This window comes from Euprymna scolopes, chromosome 35 (genome assembly GCF_053919585.1).
Source record: "Euprymna scolopes isolate OS-2025 chromosome 35, ASM5391958v1, whole genome shotgun sequence".
Lineage (NCBI taxonomy): Eukaryota > Metazoa > Mollusca > Cephalopoda > Sepiida > Sepiolidae > Euprymna > Euprymna scolopes.
This window is the reverse complement of record NC_136516.1, coordinates 43,114,164-43,126,823: the sequence shown is the minus strand read 5'-3', so window position 1 is coordinate 43,126,823 and position 12,660 is coordinate 43,114,164. Positions and strand designations below refer to the sequence as shown.

General features: G+C 35.3%; 1 protein-coding gene across 2 annotated transcripts in view; it reads left to right on the top strand.

Moving 5' to 3' along the window:
* LOC145259844 (uncharacterized) overlaps window positions 1–12,660 on the top strand; it is a 58,511-nt gene that overhangs the window by 36,210 nt on the left and 9,641 nt on the right. The window lies entirely within an intron of this gene.

Sequence of the window (12,660 nt, the reverse complement as noted above, 5' to 3'; positions counted from 1 at the left end):
AGACTATTGGGCAACGGCATATATGTTGGCTAGTATATCATATGATGGTGTTTACGTTTCAACTCTTTGGGTTAGTTCTGTTATGTTCGGATATTTTATTTACCTCCTCTCCTGGAAGTTAGACACAAGGCCAAGTGTTATTTCTGTGAAACAAATTGGAATCGAACTTGGCACATTTAGATTTTTCAGTCCGTTTCGTTTACCACTTAACCACTGTCACCCCTTCCCAGCCACCGCTACAAATCCCATCCAGCCACCGTCACCACCCCCATCCCAGCCACCGCCACTCCTATTATGTTCCATTATATCTCAAGAGATATAAAAGAAAAACAATGGTAATGAGACGCTGATGAAGTGAGAAATTTTTATTGGCCGAACGAGATATTAATTGTGTATGGCGATGACGCACGCACATCAAAGCGTAAGCAAAGATATGCATTTAGAGAGAGAGAGAGAGAGAGAGAGAGAGAGAGAGAGAGAGAGAGAGAGAGAGATGGCATAACAAAAACAAAAATGTTTAAATAACTTAAAATGATACCCAATTTTCGTAGGTACATTTTTAAGATGACAATACCCAATAAGCTGAGAGGTTTAATTGCTTCATTCTAGTAAGAAGACTAGAAAGGTGCGAAAAACCAGCTCTCCCAGTGTACTGAGAGGCGGTGGGGGGGTCAATGAAAGTCATCATTATATCGTATGATTCAGGTAATTCCATTGTTGGCATTGGTTTCCCTGATATTTTTCTAGTCAAATTTTTTTTCTAGAATGTTAGATATTTTATCGCAACTGCTTTCTGCTCCATGACAGTGGCAAACTAAGACGAACACAACAAAGGCCTACCTTAAAATTCAATACAAATTTTATTAGATCCTCAGTTGCAAAAAAGGAATGACCGTTTTTTGCCTCTGTAGACAGAGCCGTTAACAACCTCGAAAGGTGATAGTCTTTCATCTTCAACAAGAACTGGAAGCAGGTTCATCTATCTTCGAAGATATGAGTTTACAGCCGTTTGAAGGGAATCGGTATGGTGCCTCCTGATGAAAAAGATTCAGTTCTCACGTTGAGAGGATATTACAGAAGTTCATAATTAATGTTCATGTAGGAAAAATCCTTGAAGTCAAGTTGGCCATTCAGACCTAAAAAAAAAAAAGTCTCTAGCAGACTTAAATAATAATTAATGAGCCTAATTATTTAGGTTTGAAATAAAAAGCCTCAAAGAGATGAAAGTTAGAGACTCCATTATGCCTCATGTGGAGGGTAAGTTTCAAAACATCCTTCTTTTACGGCTGACTTGATGAAACTGAAAAGAAAAGCCACGCAATCTGAAAAACCAGCGAAAGCAAAACGTTCCACAGTAAATACAATCGACCGATTTGATTGGTCCAAAAAAAATACAATGGGAGGCATGATGTAATTGTCAAATTTCTAACAAGGAAGACACTGGGTACTTACAGGAGAGACCATATGAAGGTTGCCAACATCCTTAGTGATTATCTGGATTCGAACTTGAAACACCTAGGTCATCAGTCTGTGCCGTTAACCACTTAGTCACCATCATCTCCCATAACGAAAGTAAAATTAAGACATGACGGATTCATTGCCTCCGTTCAGTCTCAAAAGATACTGGCAGCTACTCTTACTCTGTAATTGGAAACAATGCCAAGATAAGCAGAGAGCACATACAGTATCTGGAATTCCCAAATGGTCACCCATTTTGGTACTGACCAGAATCAATGTTGCTTAACTCCAGTGATCTAACGGAAACTAGTGTGTCAACGTGATTATGCTGTGTTTTCTTTTCTGAATGCAAAACAAATTTAGTCGCTTGTCCAAACCACCCCCACCCAATTAAAAAACTTTTCTTTTTTTTAAATTTGTATAATGTACGTATCCGTGACGGAAAGAAAATATCGTTCACAAAATCATATAAATTGAAGGTAAATGTTTGCTTTAACTACAACAGAACACCGACCATTAAAATTTAGTTCTTTAGAGGTTTTCAGGGTCGCTGACAACGAATCTGATATCCAAACCGTTCGCAAATCTACCGTATGCATGATATTAACCCTAGACCCTGGTATTATTTTGTGCCATTTCACCCCCTTCATTAACGCTACGCGCAAACGCACAGTAGCACTTCTAACATGCATACTCACGTGACGTTTCACGAGGCGCATGAATACATGGCAGACATTTTAAATTATTAGAAACAGTTTTCATAAAATAAAAAAAAAATGAATGTCAACAAGTTTAAGTGCACTTGTTTGTTTGTAAATGGAAATTTTAAAACTTTTTTGATTTGATAACAGATAACAAATCGATTATGTCATCTCTCGCGATAGATTATTTTTCGATTTTATTTAAAAGAGAATTTGTTTTTAAAACTTTGTTTCCATTTGCTTGCCTCCCACGAGGCAGAGTTAGACACAAGATCGAGTTTTAATATGAAAGAATCTATCTTCCAAAAAGGGGCTGAGCACTTTGGATTTGGACAAAATTTTAAAAAGTATGGCGTGGTTTGCTTGAAGCATTGTTCAACAGATAAATGGTGTTTTTGAAGGCTTACAATGCAGAAATACCTACTACTACTTTTTTTTTTGTTCTAAACACATACCTCAAAACACCCGGACAACGCCGGGCACCCAGGCTAGTTTATTTATCAATCAAAAGCAACAGCTGCAATGCATTATTGTTTTTGTTTTGTCTGTTGAGGTTTTAAAACTGAAAATTTTATCGTTATATCAAAAAATAATCATTTGTCATCTGAAGTTGAATCATCGAAATCTTTAAAGTGTCCAATGTTAATATTTTTGTTTTTAAAATTGTTATATGGTGGCCCTTTAGCTATGATCACAGCGTAGTATCTGTGTTACGTTGTGGCGGGCAGTGCCACGGTTCAGAATGATTATTATGATCAATTGTTAAATTATTTAGGTTAAAAAGATATCCAGAAAAATGTTTTGAAAGAAAAAAAAATGTTAGTTAAAATATTATTAAATATTGGGCGGACCTGTGCGAGAGTGCCCACCCCCTAAAAAATGTGTGTGTTTTCACCTCTTTTTTTTTTTTTATTAAGTTTTTTTTCTGAAGATTATCATAGATTACAGACATAAGTATTTATTACATTGGCAGAAAAAATTTTGAAAAAAAAAAACAAATAAATTTAATGACTTTTAAGAAGGGGGTTCACTTTCTCGTTATAATGTTCTAATCATGCGACATGTTGGTAAAGAAATGGACAATAAGTCAGGTAGCAATTAAGTTGAACGTTATAACAAGAAAGTGACCTTCCCCCTTCTTAAATTGATTTTTTTTTTTTTCAAAATTTTTTCTGCTAATATGATACTTAAATCTGTAATCTATGATATAAACATCACCTGTCTGTTTAAATGTATGTATGTATGTATGTATGTATGTCTGCCTAAAACTTTCGATAGAGGCAACAGATTTTCACGAGATCAGTATCGTTTTGAAGCACAACCCTCCGGACAACAAATATTGAAAAATTGGCTAAAAACATTAATTATTTCATCCTCAACTGGGCACTTTTCTACAGGGAGGGTTCGCTTTTTTCACCGATATTTTCAAAAGTTTAGCGATGAATGCAACAGCAAACACGTCAGGTTTTTTTTTTTTTTTCATGTTCTTTTCCTCCTTTGTGGTATGGGTTTGAGCCCTGCCTGCCTTATACCACTTTTTTTTTTCTTTTTTTTTTCTTTTTTTTTCACTACACACCTCCAAACACCTGGGCAACGCTAGTCTACGATAATCATCAGAAAAAAAGTTTTAAAAAGGTGTAAAATACACATTTTTAGGGGGTGGATGGACACTCTCGTACAGGTCTGCCAAATATTTAACTGGGGAATTGTGGCTCAAGGAAAAATGTTATAGATCAAGGAAAAGCATAAACAAAGTTCAGTTTGGAATTTGGTTTAGTAAACAACGATGTGGCGTATATAACAAATAAGATTGTTCACTCTGGCTGACGTAAAAGGCATGTAAACCAGGAGAAATCAGAATTAGGAGTTAATTTGTAACGGGAAGTCAAGTCGAGGAGACGAGTTGTGAGTTAGCTAGCCACTGGGTTAGAGCAGACAGGTGTTGTGTCTGTGGTCCAATGGAAGCCTCTTCAGACCAACTAAGGAAAATGTAGGGAGAAGGTTTAGAGCTGCAGACCCTAAGACGTGGAACGTTTGGAAATAATGATCTAGAAATGATAACTCAACGTTTTGGGTGTTCCATTTGGAAAAGGGTGCCTTCATTTCAGGTGTCTGCTGCCAGAGGAGCGGGAGACAATTGATAAGGTATGTGTCACGTAGACACATACCTTATGTCATTGTTAAAGACTGTCCATTTATTGTCCCGTTCGTTATTGTCGTGAATATGTGAAAACGCCCACATACACGTAGAAAGACTATTAAATATACATGTAACAGATCGACGTGTACAGACACTTCATATACAAAGAAAAGTAACTGTCCTTACCATTAGGCGATACATGAGCATCGATTACACAAACACGTATACTTTATATTACCTTAGATTTGTTGTTGATTTTTTAAACTATAATACGGTTAACTAGTGTCTTCACCTTGAAGATCTCTTTTCTCTTTTTTCTTATTTGTTGGTTGTTTTTGTTTTATGGCATATCAACCTTTTTCAGGTTATTTAATGCCGAATCTAGTTACTTTGAGGAACGATTTTTAATGGAGTATATTTTTTTTTAAGTCAGATTCTATTTAACCCATAGTTGGGACCCTAACAGGTACTACCACTCCAGGTCAGAGTGGCAATTAAAGGGTGGTTCCACACTCCCCAAGGCCTGCAAGGTGGGGCTTCACCATCGGATATAGTTTTAGGTCATATCCAGGACCTCTTTTTTCTTAGGAAATCACCCTTATTTTATTTAGACATAAACCAAGAATATTTTTATTTATTTATTTATTATTTTTTAAAGCAGTAATCTACAGGCATGCATGTTTGGAGGCTCCTACCCCTCTTCAGCGTAGCTTGACTGTTTTTAGGAATAGAATAAATAATAAATAAAAATATTATATTACCTTATATATACATTAGACATATATAGACACAATAACCCGACAATATGACATTTGTTCGATTTGGTAATACAACAAAATACGAAAGCAATAGAGCGTTTATTACGTAATACGACAGCAGAGTGATTGGCGGATTTTGATACAAGGTCGGTTTTTACTGTGGGGGAAATTTATCTCCCCCAAAAGGAGCACTCTAAATTGGAACAAAAAAAAAAATAGCCACAGTGTAGAAGGATTTCTTCTTTATTTACCGATAACAAAAAAAAAATAAAATGTAGAATCAGAGCAAATACTACGCTTTTGCATTAGATATTCTCTAAATTAAAATAAATTATGGACTTTATTTTCTATGAATTCATCTGGACAGGTAACCAAATCATAGGGTTCATCCCTTGACCCCTTGCATCAAGATTTTTCATCTAGATACACCGAACCTGGTGCAATATTAACTCTCGTCAGATGGAGCCGGTTTCTTCCAAAAGAAGTGAGTTTCTGGGGAATATTAAATTTACAAGCCATTTTCAGTCACATGTATACTCCGATCAGAGAGGACAACAACATTGTTTTTTGTCATCATCTTCAAGCCTTATCTAAACAAATACTTGTTGAGCTGGTGTCTTAAGTAATCTTCTGCCCATTCCAACTACTGTTTCCAATTTGACCCGCTGAAAACAACAGCCAATCTAGAAAACAAGAAATCCTCACATTCCGCAAGCGATGTTTCTGACAAAGGGGGAGAATTGCTGCTTTCTGGATCAGAAGCTATCCATCTCACACTTATCTTTGGCTAGTTTTTGATACTTGAGTAGTATTTTTTTTTTTTTAAATCTTTTTACATCAAGTAGCTTCATGCCTTGTTTGGGGGCGATTTCCTTAAAAAAGAATAAATAAACATCTGAATAGAAGAGTGCACTCTTTTGTTACTCAGTAATAATTGAAGGGAGATAATTTGAATATGATCCAAGGGACACAAACCAGGGCTTTACATTGCGAGTGAAACAGTCGCATTTGCAAGTGATTTTTCAAAATGGCGACTAGAAATAATGAATTGCTTATTTTTTGGCGATTGTATTTCTTTCACCGACAATCTTCCATAGCTCACTAGTGAATGAAAAATATCTTTTCAACTTTTTTTTTTTGTTATAAAACAAAGTCAAATTATTTAAACTATAAAAGTTTAATAGAACAATATACTTTTTTTTTAACAAAGGCTGTTTTAAAAAAATATCTGAAGAAATTCGAATGTTTATACCTTCAAGTATCAACATAAAATTTGTTGTATATTTAGAATTACACTTATTAAAAAAAAAACACATACAGAAAAATCTTTATGATGTACATACTCGTTATAGAACAAAGATGTCATATTCTAAAAATCATGTGGGTTTGTCTAGTAGTAACGTTTCTATTTAGCTAGTAAACGAAAATATTAGTTGCAAACATTCTGTGCTGGAATAAACGTTTATAAACTATCTTTAGTTGCGTTTTTTTTTTTAAACTTATCATAGATACTTGGTTACATTAAGCAGTAAGTGCATATTTCTTGATTTATATATGCTTTTGAAAAATAAATAGATATACGAAAGAAGTATAAAATTAATAAGACCTTCGTTCGTTTCTTTTTTTCAATACGTCACTTCAATACCCTGATTTTTTTACATTGCTATAGCCTTCTTGTACACTTACATATTGTTTGCCAACAATGCTTCAAGCAAACTACCTTTCCCTGTTTAGTTTAGTTAACCTAAATTTGTGTGATTCTTTCACTTGATACAGAGACACGATCGGTATCTGACTGTCAACTGGCCCAATTTGAGTACCATGTGCAAAGTCCGAAAGCCATATCAGCAACCACCTGCAAAAGCCCCTCCACCAAATATCTCCATACTTTGTTGTTTGACAATAGTTTTAGACTTATCTTAGCACCTGTTTATTCTGATACTAATCCTATCAAACCGCAGAGTTAATCCTTCTATTATTTAAAAAAAAAAAAAAAAAAAAAAAAAAAACGTAATGCTGAAATTTAAGACTTAAAAAATGCAACACGTAAAATGTCTTATTTCAATTACCCTGTGCGATTAGTCATTTGCTTATGGCAAATATTTGTTTTTACTACAGGGTCATCACCTATCAAGGCCAAGAGCCACTCAAGGATAAGGGTTAACAAGATGGAATGATTAGATTATCAGCCGAGAGATGAGGAACACTATAGGAGTACTAACACTGATCAATGGAATGAACTGTGTTTGGTTACTTATGGGAGTATGTACATCAAAGGGACACAAGTGTTATGAGTTCATCAGAGCACATTCCATTAAAGCACTTGTAAAATAGGCACAGGGATGCAACACTGCAGCAATGGGACAGAGATTGGAACTTAGCTGATCATGCAGAACCTATTAGATTTGAGACTCTTTTATTTTTTTTAGACGCTGTCTAAGAGGGAGAGATGAGCAATAGATTCACCAACCTTAATGTAGCAACATGATTCCATGCATGGGCGAATGGTGGCTTTGTAGAGGTGTAGGATATTCTCAGGTGAGAGTAATTTTCTAGCATATTAGAGAGAGCCCACTTTCTTTGCAGCAGACTTGGCAATGTCATCAATGGCATTTTTTCTATTCTTGTGAGATAAGTAAAATTAGTTCAGGTCACAAGTAGTACCTTAACTTTTGTGGGGAAGCAAACGGGTCCTACAGAAAACCAATGTTTGACCAGCTTTTAAATAACTTTAGCTTTGATGCACAATTTTCAAATACAAAAATATGCAAATGTTAGCCAGAGTGAGGACTTGCTTTCACAACTCCCTAATTAAATTATCTATAATATAAATCTCACATGTCTGTTTAAATATATGTATGTATGTATGTATGTATGTATGTATGTATGTATGCCCAAAACATTTGACAGAGGCGACGGGTTTTCATGAGATTGGTATCGTTTTGAAGCTCGACCCTTCGGATGACAAATATCGAAAAATTGGCTAAAAACATTAATTCCTTCACGTACAACTGGGCACTTTTCTACAGGGAGGGTTCGCTTTTTTCGCTGATATTTTCGAAAGTCATCCCCTCTTTTCGATTGACTAGCCTTAATTTAAACCTACATCACTTCTGGTTTGGCGAAGGATGCAACAACAACGATGTTACATTTTTTTTATGTTCTTTTCCTCCTTCGCCGTACGTATTCAAGCCTGCCTCCCTACTACCACATTTTTTTTTGTTTTTGCTTAACATACACCTCCAAACACCCGGGCAATGCCGGGCACCCAGGCTAGTTTTTAATAAGAAGAAATCAAAAGCATAAGTCCATTTTATTAACACTTATTTTCAACTGGTCCCTGTTGATTGCAGTGTAATGTTGTTTCTGTGCAGTTCTAGGAGGTCCTGCAGTGAGAGAGAACCAAATACCTATAACAGTAAAACCACCCATGCACAAAGAGACTTTGAACATGTAGAACATAATCCCAAAGTCATGCCATGTATTTTCCGAACTCCCTGCATAGTCAGCAAAATCCCATCACTTCACTGTATAGATCCCCAGATGCGGTAAAGCTTCCTATGAGGGGTATGCCATAAGTAATGCCCCTGACCCACTTCCAGTTGTCTGATCTAGCTGAAATTTTACATGTGCAATGATTTATATCTCTACGGGTTATGTAGCAAATTACAGCTCTGAACCAATTGTGGTTTCTGTTTTACAGGTGTTTGAACTGAGTCAGGTGTGAAATGGAGCCTGTTGAATGTCGAGCAGTGATCCAGTTTTTGTATTTGAAAGGACGCACACCACAGGAGACTTTTGATGAAATGAAAGAAACTTATGGTGATAATGCCCCATCATATGACCTCGTAAAACGCTGGCATCATGAATTCAAACATGGTTGGATGTCTGTGGAAACAGCTCCCAGACCTGGTCGCCCCCCCCCCTCCCTCTGCCATTGATGAGGCATCTGTCCATCAAGTTGAGGCTGCCATTTTGGAAGATCGCGCATTACTACTCGCCAGATAGCCCAAGATGTCAAGATTAGTACAGGGTCTGTGGAAATTATCATTCATGACCATTTGCGTATGCATAAGGTGTCTGCCAGATGGATTCCCAGGTTGCTCACACCATTCCAGAAGCGAGAACACAAGATTTTCATTTTGCTTGCAAAGAGAAAGTCTCAAAGACTTAATAAAAAAGTCTCTAAAATTTTCAAATGATAGGGAGAGTGCGACTTACGAAGGATCGTAAACATGTCAGCACTGAAATTCGTGGCACACGCATGGTTATTTATAAGATGGTCGCAAATCGCAGAACCATACGTATTACTCAGAACATCCGAAGGTGAAAAATTTGCATAACGAATCTTTGAAGGTACATGCTGTTTCAAACGAAAATCTAATCTTTGCGATGTCCGCCCAACATAGTGCGCACTGCAACTACATTTGAATAAATAAATAATAGAATTATTATGGGGGGGGGACATCTTTGCGAATAGACGGCAACATAGGCCTAATTGAAAAAAAACAACAACATGCGGATTCGATGCAAAATACACCGTTGCACAGACAAAGAAATTTGCTTAGCAAATCGGTCACTGATGTTACCTAGCCAGGGTAGACGTAGGTACACAGGACATCTATTAGCTATAATTTCTTTGGGTTTATGAAAATTGGAAACTTTCTTATTGATAGTAGTTTCAACAATATCCAAGGGGTAAGCATTATTACAAAGGGTTTTAGTGATAAATTTGAGTTCGTCATCCAAATTAACTTCAGAACAAATCATCAAGGCCCTATGTTCTAAAGTTTTGATTAAATTATATTTTTGGTTTATAGGGCAAAAAGAGTCCCAACGCGTATAGAGACTGGTAAAAGTTGGTTTACGATAACAGAAGTAAGAAAACACGAGGATGTCTTGGACACAAAAACATCCAAAAACGGAAGAGTAGAATTCGTTTCCTTGTCTATCGTAAACTTAAGGGCTGGATGAACGTTATTAAGGGACACAAAAAAAGCATCCGCATTCGTCTCGTTGTCATATAAAGGAAGTTAATATATATATATTTTTTTTTTACTTCGGAGCCGATTTTTCGTATAAAATATGAAACTCCTTTTTCTTTTTTGTTAATCAAAAAAAAATTTTTTTTCGCATATTAATTGTAGTGTTTCAAAAAGTGCCACCATTAATAATTATGGCAATAATAATAGCACTTGAGAAAGTTGTTTGACAAAGGTTACATGTAGTGGGGAGGGCGTATGGTTTCATAATGAATGTAATTGTCAAGAACTGTCAAAGGTTTGCACAAAAGTACAGCTAGTTATCATGAGAGTCATCTATCTCTCCCTGCCTACCTCTACCTTCATCACTCTCTCTATATCTATCTATCTATTACCTTTATCTCTCTACTTCTCTCTCTCTCTCTCTCTCTCTCTCTCTCTCTCTCTTTATATCTGTCTGTCTATCTATCTATTTATCTATCTATACCTTTATCTCTTTACCTCTCTTACAATCTCTCTCTCTCTCTCTCTCTCTCTCTCTCTCTCTCTCTATATATATATATATATATATATATATATATATATATGTCGTTCTCTGTCTACCCTCTGTTTCTCTCTTTATCTTTCTATATTCACTCTCTCTCTCTCTCTCTCTCTCTCTCTCTCTCTCTCTCTCTCTCTGTACTTTCTACCTTTCCTAACAACTTCTCCCCTCTATTTCTCTTCCTCTCATCTCGACTGCTTCCTCTTTTTCCTCTCTCTCTCTCTCTCTTTCTCTCTCTATCTCCAAACGATTCTTTCCCTTAAACTGGTTCCTCTTTCACTACATCTTCCAACGATTAGCTTCTTTCTCTTTATAACTCCTCTCTCTATACCTATCACAATGACATGACTGGACAGCGAACCCAAAACCTTGAGCTCTTCAGTCTCAGGATTTACCAATTGACCTACTTGGATTTTCTCATAGAGCTGGAAAAATGGTTGAGTTATTCTACCGCTCCAGTAAATATCACACTGCCGATTCAATCCTCTATCTGTATAAGAGCCAGGTACGCCCTAAAATGAAGTAATGTTGCCACATCTGGACAGAAGCTGCTCAGCGCACCCTATCTTGCCTTGACAGAGTTTAAAATTGGCTTCGAAATCTAGTAGGTGATGCCCTTTTCTTTTCCTTACTTCCTCTTTCCCATAGAAGAGACGTTGCAAGCTTGTCTCTACTCTATCGTTACTTTAATGGCAAGTGCTTGTCTGAGCTCCAATCTATGGTCTATCCCCTTACCAGACTTTCACAAAAATCACCCGACTATCTACAACCACTATCAACAATTTCTCTCACTCTCTATCTATGCCTAAATCTAAACGCAGATTCCATGAACAAAGCTTCTTTCCTAGAATTGCCTACCTGTGGAACACTTCTGTTGGCCTGCTTCTCAACCGACTACAATATCATAGCTTTCAAGTTCAATGTAAACAAGTTCTTGTGGACCGTCCCCTTAAATAATCAAGTTCTACCAAACTTTCACCATTAACGATTACTACACTATCACCTTACATTCATTAATAATTATCCTTGAGTGGCCTTCGGGCCTTGATAAGTGGTGACACTCTTGTAGAAAAAGAGCTTAAAACAATGCCAATAAAAATATATAACATACTACATTGTTAACAATATATGACATACTACATTGTAAACAATATATAACATACTACATTGTTAACAATATATAACATATTACATTGTAAACAATATATAACATACTACATTGTTAACAATATATAACATATTACATTGTTAACAATATATAACATATTACATTGTTAACAATATATAGCATACTACATTGTTAACAATATATAACATATTACTTTGTAAAGAATATATAACATACTACATTGTTAACAATATATGACATACTACATTGTAAAGAATATATAACATATTACATTGTAAAGAATATATAACATATTACATTGTAAAGAATATATAACATACTATATTGTTAACAATATATAACATATTACATTTTTAACAATATATAACATATTACATTGTTAACAATATATGACATATTACATTGTTAACAATATGTAACATATTACATTGTTAACAATATATAACATACTACATTGTTAACAATATATAACATGCTACATTGTAAAGAATATATAACATACTACATTGTTAACAATATATAACATACTACATTGTTAACAATATATAACATACTACATTGTAAATAATATATAACATACTACATTGTTAACAATATATAACATACTACATTGTAAACAATATATAACATACTACATTGTTAACAATTTAAAACATATTACATTGTTAACAATATAAAACATATTACATTGTTAACAATATATAACATACTACATCTCGAGTTCAGATCTGTTCAACTGATGAACCAAAATAAGGGCGAAACTCAAGTCTTCTGTTGGCTTTCATTGCTTGCATGAGATGCGACATTGTTTGACTGTGAAAATAATTATATCAGCTCGGGATGGAATTATTCCAATACGTTTTCTGATTCCGATACAATTACCGATTCTGTATTAAAATCCCGATTCCAATACAATTACTGATTCCAATTCTTTATAAATCTCCAAAT